Source organism: Pseudonaja textilis, chromosome 3 (genome assembly GCF_049901715.1).
Source record: "Pseudonaja textilis isolate UNSWEBS1 chromosome 3, rPseTex1.2, whole genome shotgun sequence".
Classification (NCBI taxonomy): domain Eukaryota; kingdom Metazoa; phylum Chordata; class Lepidosauria; order Squamata; family Elapidae; genus Pseudonaja; species Pseudonaja textilis.
Window position 1 is genome coordinate 62,751,178 of NC_141992.1, and position 12,149 is coordinate 62,763,326.

Here is a 12,149-nt window from a genome sequence, read left to right on the forward strand (position 1 = left end):
AAATCAGCAAAAATTAGTTGTCTCTTATAACTATAGCAGTAAACATTATTTTCAACAACATTACTGCTTTTGATATGACCTTAAAATATACAGTAACTAAAAACTAGGCTTATTTCTAACTTGGTGAAACTCAGGTTCTTTGATGGAAGGATTCGCAGAACTTCATATATGAAAGATGGAGAACCAGGAACCTAAGAAATCTTCTGAGACCCAAATTCTAGGTTTCAAATCCAATGGGACAAAAATATTCATTAATGTTTCATTAGTGACTTCAGGGGGAAGAAGGATGCATCCATATTAGCCATTCTTATACATAAACAACCTTGAGACATAGTCACATACAATTGTTTTAACCATGACAATGTGTGAATTTCATGGCTTATAATAAACACTAACATTATGAAAGATTCTGGATTTTCAGTGGATCCTTATTCAGTGGTGGGATTCAGCCAGTTCTGACCGGTTCAGGCAAACTGGTAGCGATCATTCTCTGGATGGCTTCCAATCTGTTGAGAAAGGGGATTTGGACTCCGTTGTCTACATTTCCCTTTCCACCCCATGGTTCTCTAGTGAAAATTATAACCCAAGAACATATAGATCTGTTAAAATGCTCCCATTCCCACTTTCCATATTGGGAATCCCTGGGTACCATGCAATAATCTCATCAAATAATTCACCAAGCAAATGTTGGTGCTTTCTTAATTACACCAATGCAAATAATGTGCCCACAATGACTTCATAAAATGAAACTTTATTTAATTGGTCATCTCATGCTTCAGAACCCCAAAGGTGCTTTTGCAAGAGGCAACTGGACTTTCTGATTTTTCTCTGAAGATACTTCTTGGATGAGAAGCGAAGCATCTTCAAAGAAAAACCAGAAAGTCCAGTTGCCTCTTGAAAAAGCACCTTTGGGACGACAATCGTGACCTGGATGACTGACAATCTCCATTGACCTCCAGCTCCAGAATTCTTGCTTTGCTGCAGAGTAAAGAGCAACAACCTGTTTTGTTTGCACAGAGAAGGCAGGCAGGGAGTTGGTAGGGTTTATTCATTTAGCAAAGCCTTAAGGGATGATTGAAGAGGACTTGATTGAAAATAACTAGATAGAACTCAAGTTCTATCTTAGTCCTTCTGCTTTTGTGACTTCCACCAAATACCTAGTCAGATCAATAATGGAACAGTTGCAAGTAGACGGGAAAAGGCTCATTCATAAATTTAGGCCAAAGGAACGGATAATTTAGTTTGACACAATTGTCTTTACCATGTAAGCCTTCTCAGAAATAACCAAAAATGGACAGATCAAGCTTCTTCCAGTTTGTATCAACTCTTGCCTAAATCCTAGTTCTGCAGTAATTTGTACATTTGTGCAATCTGCTTGTAGATTGTGACAGTTTGCACATTTAATAACCTATAAGCTCTCCTGGATTGTTTGCAAGACACTAAAACTGATTTTTTTAGAGTACATTTTCTCACAAAATATTTATCTCTCCAATATATTCCATCCAAATGTAAGCTGATAAGCATAGGCGGGGGGTGGGGGGGGGGCGGAATACTGCAAGGTCTGAATTATTAGACCTTTAAAAATTACTAGAGCAATTTGAATTGTGTATGAAAACCAACTTGAAGCCTGTCAGGTGTTTCAGCAAATGGGAGGCTATATGTTCTCTGTATGTGCGTCACTGAACTGGAATATGCAATTCTTTCTGTGCAAATGTAGTTTTACTCTGTATGTGCTCCACGAATGAGGATAAGCTATTTGCCAGCTGCCTAAAAGTAATGGAGTCACTATTTGATGAAATTACAATGGCAAATAAATGCCACTTGTGCATATATTGTGTTCCCTCCTACTTGAGATTCAAATGAGGCATTGCAGATTTCGTGGTGATGACAGTGGCTGTGGAAGAGAGATTTGCGGTACAATTAGAGATGTTTTAGATGTGTTGAGAAGGTGGGAACAGGCATGGTGAGTGATGTGTTGGCCACGCCCACAGTCACATGACCGCTTAGCCATGCCCGCCAAGTCACATAACCACCTAGGCATGCCACCCAGTCACATGATCACCAAGCCACACTCACAGAACCAGTAGTAAAAAAAATTGAATCCCACTACTGTCCTTATTGCAGTTTACCACATCATATGATCCAATAGATTAATAACTTCACACATAACTAATTAGTTTAAATTTTATTATTATAGATCTTGCTTTGCAGATCAGACTTCATGTAGTTGTCCATTTTGTATAGGCTAATAAAATATAACAAAGACCCTATGGTCCATCGCGATTATTGTTATAATAAAGTCCTTAAAATGCCCCCTAACTCTGTTGTTTTTTGTTTCAAGAGAATATGGCTGTACATTGAATTGAGTTATACAGCATGACACAATTAGGCTAAAGGTGCATTCTGCTTTACAAGCTCAGAATTCAATTTTATTGGTTGGCTGGGTTGACAAGCCAGAATGTGATTTGATTTCACTTAGTCAAAATCCTCTACGGGGTTTTTATTTTAACAGAATAAGAGTCAGAAGGGAGTTTGAACGCTCATTAAGGAGCTTCTATACCTGGCTGAGGTGTTCCTCCTCCAAGTTGCAATGTGACCAAGATACCACTGAGAAGTCCTGGCCGAAATGTGGACAGGGCAGTGTCCGCAGAGGGGCCTTGGCCGCTGATATATAGCAGAAAGCCTTCTTGGGATAGAACTGACTAATTCTAACAGAGTCAGGAGTTCAATCCTGAGCAGCTCAAGGTTGACTCATCTTTCCGTCCTTCTGAGCTTGATAAAATGAGGACTCAGATTGTTGGGAGGCAATATGCCAACTCTGTAAACTGCTCAGAGACGGCTGTAAAGTACCATGAAGTGGTTTAACAGTAAATGCTATAAACAGGCAGCAGCCAAAACTGGCCAAGCAAGCATGACTGAACAAAGAGGGTGATTCCTATCTATCTGAAGTAATATCTTGTGTTTGGTTATATCCAACAAAAGAACAAAAGCTTGGTAAACGCCAGAAACTCTGAGCAAGGCATGGAAATGTTGGTTTTTAAAATTTACTTTAAAAGTGTTAGGAAATATCTTTTCTTTCCCCAGAGCATTGGTTGTAGTCTATTTACTGCCTCACAATTAACAAATCAAGATGAGGAATAATCACATATAATGTGACATACGGAGGTGGGAAGGAGGACATGAATGTCTCCCTTAACCATTTTCGGCTGAAAATATGTCCAGTCGTGCTACCAAGTCTGCCTCTAAATCTGAAATCAGCGAGGATCCAAGATGCAAATGAATAACTTATCATCTGAATGTTTTGTTTTCTGGATGGCGAGGTGGAAATATTAAGGCTGAGTCACTTGTTTATTCTGGGGTGATAAAAGGGCATTAAATGATTTCATTGTTGCTTATGTACAAGGGAGGTTATGGTCTCAAATGTTGCCTTGGTAAAACTCAATATATCAAAGAAAATAATTAAGGACCCAGACTTTCTCCGAAAACAAAGTACAGGTAGTCCTCAACTTACAACGGCTCATTTAGTGACCATTCGAAGTTACAACGTCACTGAAAAAAGTGACCATGACCATTTTTCACATTTGCGACTTTTGTAGCATCCCCATGATCATGTGGATCAAAATACAGATGCTCAGCAACCGGTCCACACTTATGACCATTTGCTGTGTCCCAAGGTCACGTGATCTCCTTTTGCGACCTTCTGACAAGCTCTCAGCCAGTCCTTGAGTATTGAAGATTTGTCTTTAAATGAATCCAAACTCCAGCTCCTCTTTAGGACAATGATGGTTTATTCAATATAGCATCAAACAACAAATACTCTAATCAGGCAAGAATGGCTAAAAGCCAGGCAAGGTTAGAGTTGGGTTTGAGTTTGTTCCCTTTCCCTTTATCACCATTATCATGAGACACACCACACCACACCCAGGCCTATACACAGTTCTAATCCTGGCCTCGCCTAACTCATTATCCCTAAATGCTATTAACCCTAAAGATGTCTACATCCCTACCCTATTCCGACTCTCACTAACTGATCCCCACCTGCTGCCACCTTCACCATGTTTTAACTTAAGTGTTAGGAATAACATAGGTTACCTAACGTAGTTTGGGTAAAATAATATATATAAACTATGATTGTTAGTTTAAGTGTGTGTCACTTTAAACTGCAAAGCATGTAATTTTGGGTGCAGTTGTGAACCACCATAAGAGGGAGCAAGAGAACCTGACGATTGCTGACAATTACTGGATTGCATGGATTGATGGTTTGTTAACTTCGTGTTTCCCTACTGCTGAGTTGCTGAAGGAAGAGAGGAGTTTTGACTTCTTCATATCTCTACTGCAAGAAGATATATTACTGGACTGATATTTGTAAGTTTACTGACCTCTCTTTTTCGACACTGGAATTTGCAACTGAATAATCCCTGGACGGACTGAATTAGTGAATGATATATGGACTGTTTTTGACTATGCTAAAACTCTTACTGGAATAAACTATTTAACTAGCACGGTGTATCTGTTTTACTGAGTGTAAGCTACAAAAACGTTTATCTCACATATTTTGCCTGCCTGCCTGACTGCCATGCAGATTCTGCTAGGGTGTATCCCTAACATTAAGGCTTAATTACCACCTATATGTGCCCCAACCCCCTTTAACAATATGCACCACATCAATAAAGAGACAGTTCCAGCATCCTCGCAGTTGTTGCAGAATCCATCCTCAGCTCTGCTGAGTCATTCTAAAGCCATCGGCCAGCACACAAGCAGAAATACGGATCTGGCAGCAACAGAGATAAGGTGACATGGCCAGCTGACTTGCTGCGAGGCATATTCGGAGCCGTAAACCTAGCCTGAATTATTTCCTTGTTCATTGTTTAACATAACTGATTAGGAAAAAAATATCTTTCTTTTCATTTCTAATCTCTTTCAAATTACAGCTGCCCATTTCCCCACAAGTCTTGTTACCAGTTTACTAATCTAGAAAAAAGCTTTCATTCATACAGTATTTGGAATATTTCCTAGCACTGTGTGCAAATATCTTATTGCATATGAGTAATTAATGTTCTCATTTCAATTAATGTTTGTGAGCAAAAATATAAGAATGTCACGTTTGGGGTGGTATGGGGTGTGTGTGGCTTTTTTTTTTTTCAGAATTAATTGCCTTAGCTCTGCTCTAATAGTCATTTAACTTAAAATAATTTGCAAATGACAACTGCAAATAGTCTCAGTTGAATATACCAGAGGATAGATTGGAACAATGATTGCAAGGCTAAGAGTCAGCATGATGTAATCAGCCATCATCTGCTGGCCATATTTCCTGTCTCTGGCTTAAGGATACACTCTTATAACAATATTAATCATCGTGAACTGATGATGATTAATGCTAATTAAACCTTAAGCTGCTGAGGCTTTCATTTGCATATGAGTTAAAGGCACAAGGGAGTGGTGGGCTATTATTGATTGTTTTAGCCTGTTGTAAATTTAAAGAATAGTCTGTTGCTATTAGAGCAACCAAATGATATAACTTTTAAAAGTCACATTAAAATGCATTGCTAGGGATTGGGGAGAGCCAGTTAGTGTAGTGGTTAAGGCATCAGGTTAGAAACCAGGAGACTGTGAGTTCTAGTGCCATTGTAGGCACAGAGTCAGCTGGGGGATTTTGGGTTAGTCACGTCATCTCAGCCCTAGGAAAGAGGCACTGAAAAACCTCACCAAGAAAACTTGAGGGACTTGTGAAGGCAATCTCTGAGAACTGGACATTGTTCTGACCAAGGCTTCCTAGATGGTAATTACGCACATGATTATTTTAAAAACAGGTCTTATTTTATTGCAACACTGGGAATTGTTTTCATTCCCAGCCGGTAATGAATCTCAAACAGTCCCTCGAGATAAGCACCCACCTTTCTTTTCTGTGAAGTGCTATCAGTAATAGAGGTGTCAAATGAACTAGGAAAAAAACCAACCAAAGTACAAAAAGCTTCAAGAATGAATCTGAACTGAACAATTTTGCTTCCTGCAAAGGTTTCGTCATCTTTGCCTGTCCTTTATACCTTATGGAAGGGCAATCACCTCCCAGCCTTACTTCTAAGTCGCCCCTTTTGTTTCAGCTGCTCTTACCTTCTAGCAGCTCTGCACACACGCGCACTGGGAACAGGCTCCCCTGGGTCCTCTGCCTCGCTACTGCCAGACTCTGAAGGCTCTGGAGGCAGCACCCCACTCCCAGATGGTCCTGGCCCCATCCCCGCATCGGACGCAGGACACTCGTCCGTGTCCTCTCCAGAGTCCCTGGTTGATCCCCGTTCTTCCCCACTGTCCGATTCTGCTGCTGTCTGTACAGGCTGCTGGCGAACCACAACAGACATGTTTGAATGGAAGAAAAATATATTTGGGAAGAAATGATATGTGTGGGATATTTTTCAAATGGCAGACTTTAAAATGTAATCTGCTGAGAAGATTGGTGAAAAGAAAATTGTTAAAACACACACCTTATTTTGTGCCTGTTATTCATACATCAAGATATGCAGTTGAGATTGTCAACTTTTCTGTGATCTGACAAAATTCAGTGGTATGACAGCAGTAACACTGAGACTTATATAGCACTTCACAGTGCTTTCCAGACCTTTCAAGGCGGTTAACAGAGTTAGCCTATTGCACCCAACAACCTCAGTCCTCATTTTACCGACCTCTGAAGGATGGAAGGCTGAGTCAACCTTGACCCAGTGAGAATGCTTTAAATAGAAATCCAACATAATGGAATTAAGGATCTCCACCCATGGTCCAGAAAAATTTCATGTGCTTAATTTGTATGGCTGCTGCTGCCACATGGGTAGGATCAGAACTTGAAGAAGAATCATTCGTTCTATACAGGTATTGTGGTCCTTATAATCATTTGTTTAATGACTGTTCAAAGTTACGACAGTGCCAAAAACAAAAAAGATTTAAGAATGATCCTTGTACTTATTATTGCTGCCGTGTCCCCACAGTTATGCGGTCAAAATTCGGACACATGGCAATTGACGAGCAAAGTCAATGGAGAAAGCCAGGTTCACTTAATGATGACAGCAAAAAGGGTCATAAAATCAGGTGTGATTCACCTAATGACACATCACTTAGCAACAGAAGTTCCAGTCCCAATGGTAGTCATAAGTCGAGGGCTACCAGTAAATAGGTACTTTTTACTTCTTAAAAAGGGATGGACGACTTACTGAGTCTTCCTTTCATTAAAATGTTTATTTGCAGATTTAGAATGATGCATTTTTTAATCTTTAAAATTAGGACAGGAAAGCTGACTGATCTGTCCTGCTGGGCATCAAATTACACTCCACTCCTGCCGGCAGCCCGTACCTGTTCCTCCAAAGTAGCTTGTGTTCCATCTGTTCCCCTTGCAGAAGAAGGCAAGGAGCTATTCTTCCCCATCTTCTCCTGCAGCAAAAAAAAAAAAAAAGGCCTGGAAGATGTGCACTGTCACATATTTGATCAATTCTTCCTTCAAGCTAAAGAATAGGTTATGTGGGTGTTAGACAATGGATCTGGTGGCAGCATCAAGAATGCAATTAAGTCTTTGATATTTTTAGCTGGGTTGCACCCTTTTATTGGTTAAAAGGAAATGTTCTTCTCTAAAATTAGTTATCTACAGTATGGGATTATCTTAAAATTGATTCCGTTTCATGTTGTTCAGGGCAATCTGTGCACCTTTACATAGAAGGCCGCCAGGGCAGAGATAAGTGAGCACAGCATTATTGGCCGTCATTGGAAAGTCCATTTGACTTGACAAACAAAGAGTCACCAAATTTCTAATAGCTCTACAGCTGTGCCATTTTTATTTTTTTAAACTTACAGTCATTTTATCTCCTGGTGTGTCAGGAGACATCTAATTCATGCGCTTTCTTCCCACTGTCATGTTGTTTAAAGGCATGGATGCAGGGCAAGGAGGGAAAGCAAAATGCCCAGGACACTATGTGAAAGATGGCTGGCCAAAGAAAGTATTTCATTTTTTTAAATGAATAATATATAAATATAATAAAATAAAATATATAAATAAAATAAAATATCTATAGCTTCATTTAGAAATTAAATGTTACGGTCCTCAAATTATATCAGTAAATAGTAATAGTTACAATACTGAGACTATGTGTTTCCAAGTGCAAATGCTGTAAGCACAGCAAATAAAAAAGATTAATTGCCCTTTAATTGCTAACTCAATTTTTCTTTTCAGAATATTAACAACATATTATTATCTTGGTCAGTTTTCCTTTTATTTGTATGTTATTTCTCTTTATATAATAGATCTGTTGCTTGATGCTTACTCTACAAAAATTGATATGGAGGGGGCATTTCCATTTTAAACATGTTAATTAGGCTTAGCTGGGCTGCAAATCCATGATAATGGGAAATAAATTTGGCATTTTAGGCGATCTTGTGTGCAGAGGCTCAGTTTGACATCTCTCAACTGTATTGGACTACATTATTATCAATAAATTTAATAAATGAACAAAATAAATTAGACCACAATTGGAGTACAATGCAATGCAATGCAACACCGTGCAGTGCAATACAATGTACAGTAATACTATGCAATGCAATCATTTCCAGTTGATACTGCAATGATTGTAGATCAGAGGTGTCAAACTCGATTTCATTGAGGGCTGCATCAGGATTGGGTTTGACCTCAGGGAGGGGGGGTTGGGCGTGGCCAAGGGGGGCATGGCCATCTTGACGTCACTCATGTTGGGGGCGCCTGGGGCGGCCCAAGCATTCTATCAACAAAAAGGGGCTTCCTGGTCTCTGTTTTTGGCTGGGACTGCCTCTTGCAACGCTCTGCCAGCAAAAAACCCTCTGCAACCCTCTGTTAGTGAAAACAGCATGGGAGCATGAGGCCCTCCCAAGCTCCATTTTCACCGGTAGGGGGGGCAGGAGGCCATCCCAGCCGAAAACGGAGATCGGGAGTCTGTTTTTGCTGGCAGAGGTACCATGGGCCGGTTCTTCATGTTTCCAGAGTGGCCCCATGGACCAGATCTAAGCACCCCGTGGGCCGGATCCAAGTCACCCCTGTTGTGACTTGTGGCTCTACATTGCTGGAAAGTACCAATGCTGAGTACAAAGAATCCATCCTATTGGAAGGGCAGCTCCATTCTTTTATGGATATAGGGATTATTATTATTAGCTAATCTGTTTTTCTAACTATATATTAGATCCTGACTGCAACTATGGAAAAACCTAATTGCTTAGTGGATGTATCTAATTCACCATTGTGGCAAAAGAGATGCTGAATCTTGAAAGGATCTCATCTCCTTGCAAAAAGGAATCTCACAAATCCCTGTGTGGACAGTTCTTGAAAATCAGATAGGATCAACAGGTAGATCCTAAATGAGCTCAGAAGAGTTTAAACGTTAGGTTAGTTCCTGTCAGTTCATGATTCCCGACTCCATTTTGTTCTTTTGTCAAATCTGAGCCTCCTAATGTGCCTTGAGTGAAGGTGGCTCATTCTTTAATTATATTAGTAAAAGTGATCAGGATCATCATCAACAAAGTGGAGCATTGGAGTTCAGCCATCCTATACTAAGGCTGGCCAAGCCATTTGAACTGTCACTTTGCCAGGTGATGACATTCGCTATCATCTATACGTGTACACATATATTTAGATAAAATGGAGAAGCCACTGAAGTGGCTGTACAGAATCTTAGACAGGATATGGCACATTAAGAACCATGGGCTCTGAAGTAGTAGTAACAACAACAGCAGCAGCAACAACAACAATGGCAACAAATTGAAAGGGACTGTGTAGGTCCTAGTCCAACCCATCGCTCAGACAGGAAACTATTTCTGACAAATGGTTGTCCAATCTCTTCTTTAAAAAGTCCAGTATTGGTGCGTTTCCACCCATGGCTTCTTGTCCTGCCCTCAGGTGCTTTGGAGAATAGCTTGACTCCCCCTTCTTTGTGGTAGCCCCTCGAATATTACGCGATCATGTCACCCCCTAGTCCTTCTTTTCATTAGACTAGAAACCAAACTGGTGCTTGGTTAATTTTCTTTTGGTTTCCCTCTTTAATCGGTTCACCTGGCATTCCCACAGCCCTTCTTAAAACCCTTCTCAAAATCTGATAGATGTCCCATAACCACCCAACTAAAATTTGACCATTTTATCATCCAATTTTCATGGCGCAATTTCAGGGGAGTGGATAAAGGGGCAATTAATGGGTTGTTCATTGTTATGCTACAGGAAGCATGCAGGAGAATAATATTTTTGTTTCTCCTTTTTCCTGAAACGCCTTGCGGCTCTTCAAAAGCTGTTTTGGGTGGCTGGGCATCCTTCTGGATAGAAGAGGCCCAAGTTCAATCGCATGGATTCTTCAGCAATTCATGATCCACTGGCCATAATGGGATAGTAGATTGTACATAGAAAGTTAAAGATTCCCTGTGGGTTCCCTCTTGTTCTATAATGATATATAAGTTAAAGATTCCCTCTTGGTCTATAATTCTGCCTTCTTATCATCTAAGAGTTTTTAATTTGAGCTTTCTTCTATTTTATTACTCACGCACACCTACACAAAGCATGTGGTCTTTGATTCTTTGCCTGATAGAATGGAGTCACCTGACTCTATAAACCATTTCATTAATTATGACAGGTTGTCCTCAATTTATGACCCCAACTGACCTGAACATTTCTGTGGCTAAGTGAAACATTCATTAAGTTAATTTTGCCCCATTGCATGACCCCTCTTTTCACAGTTGTTAAGTGAATTACTGGAGTTGTAACATGGCTGCTTCCTCATTGACTTTGTAAGAAAGTCACAAAAGGGGATTAAGTGACCCTGGGACTTTGCAACCGTCATAAATATGGACCAGTTGCCAAGCCTCTGAACTTTGATCCTATGACCTTGGGACTCTGCAACTGCCATAAGTCACTTTTTAAAGTGCCATTGTAACTTTGGTCACTAACTGTTTGTAAGTTGAAGACTATCTGTACTCTACTTTCAGGAATATTCACATGCATTCAGAGTATACAGCAGAGGTGCTTCAGGGCAGGCAATAGAAAAAGGTATAAATGATGATTGCTGGCCTGATTCTTCCAACATGGATTTTTTGTTGCATCCTAGCATCTTTGATAAATAGATGGATCTTTTTCATGAATGGGATAGCCAGTCAGGATGGAACTGAATCCAATGAATATTCATTAGGCTCTCCATGGCTTCTCTTGGCAGTTCAGTCTCATTTAGATGCTGACTATCTCTCAAGAAATAGAGATTCAACCTCTTCAATAGAGATTCAAGAGATTCAAAATATTTCCACTGAATGCAGCAATTAAAGCCAAAATTCTAGGTAACAAATTTTGAATAGTAAGCTGAAATGGATCCAAGTTTGATCAAATTGGACTGCTGGCTAAGTAACTGAAAAGAAGTTATCTATGCAAAAAGCAGGACAAATAAGAATAAAACAGGTCTGGGGGAGAATATTTAGAGTCCTCAATCCCCCTTTCTTCATAAAGAAACAAACTGACATCAAAATCAAGCACCAACAAGCACATTTCCAGGGAGTTACTTTCCTATTTGCCATTTGAAAACTGCACTAGATGGCAACCTACTCCCAAAATATTTGTGTCACTACTGCAAATCTGCGAATTTTAAGGACTGCAGTGATAGGGAAGAAAATAAAGTGCTGTAACTGAAATATGGTTAAAAGAAAGAGGACCAGAAAAGAAAAAGGATACTTGCTGTAACCCACAAGCTTGATTAGTACACTGAAAATATATAATACAAAGTGTGGTTTCACTAGCAGTTGGGAAAAGAAAGTATGAACGATGGCATAGCAGATTCAGGATGAAATGTTTGAAGATCCTTCTGAAAAAAGATTAATTATGGAAAATCTTTAGATGAATTAAGAGTAAACCCAGAAGACTAAGCGTGTTTGGAATTATGGGAAAATACACTCTTGGATTACAATTTAGATTGTAACTATTGAGACTGGAGTTTTAAAAATAATATCTAATGAAGGAATGTGGAAACTGAGGGATGATTATACATATAGTAAACACATAATCATATTTATTGACATTGATGTAATGCAATTCAGTTCAGTATTTTCCCCCAGGGAAAAAACATACTATAGCTGAGGATTCCCACCTAAATATGACTTAATTAGTGGGAACACTAATTAAG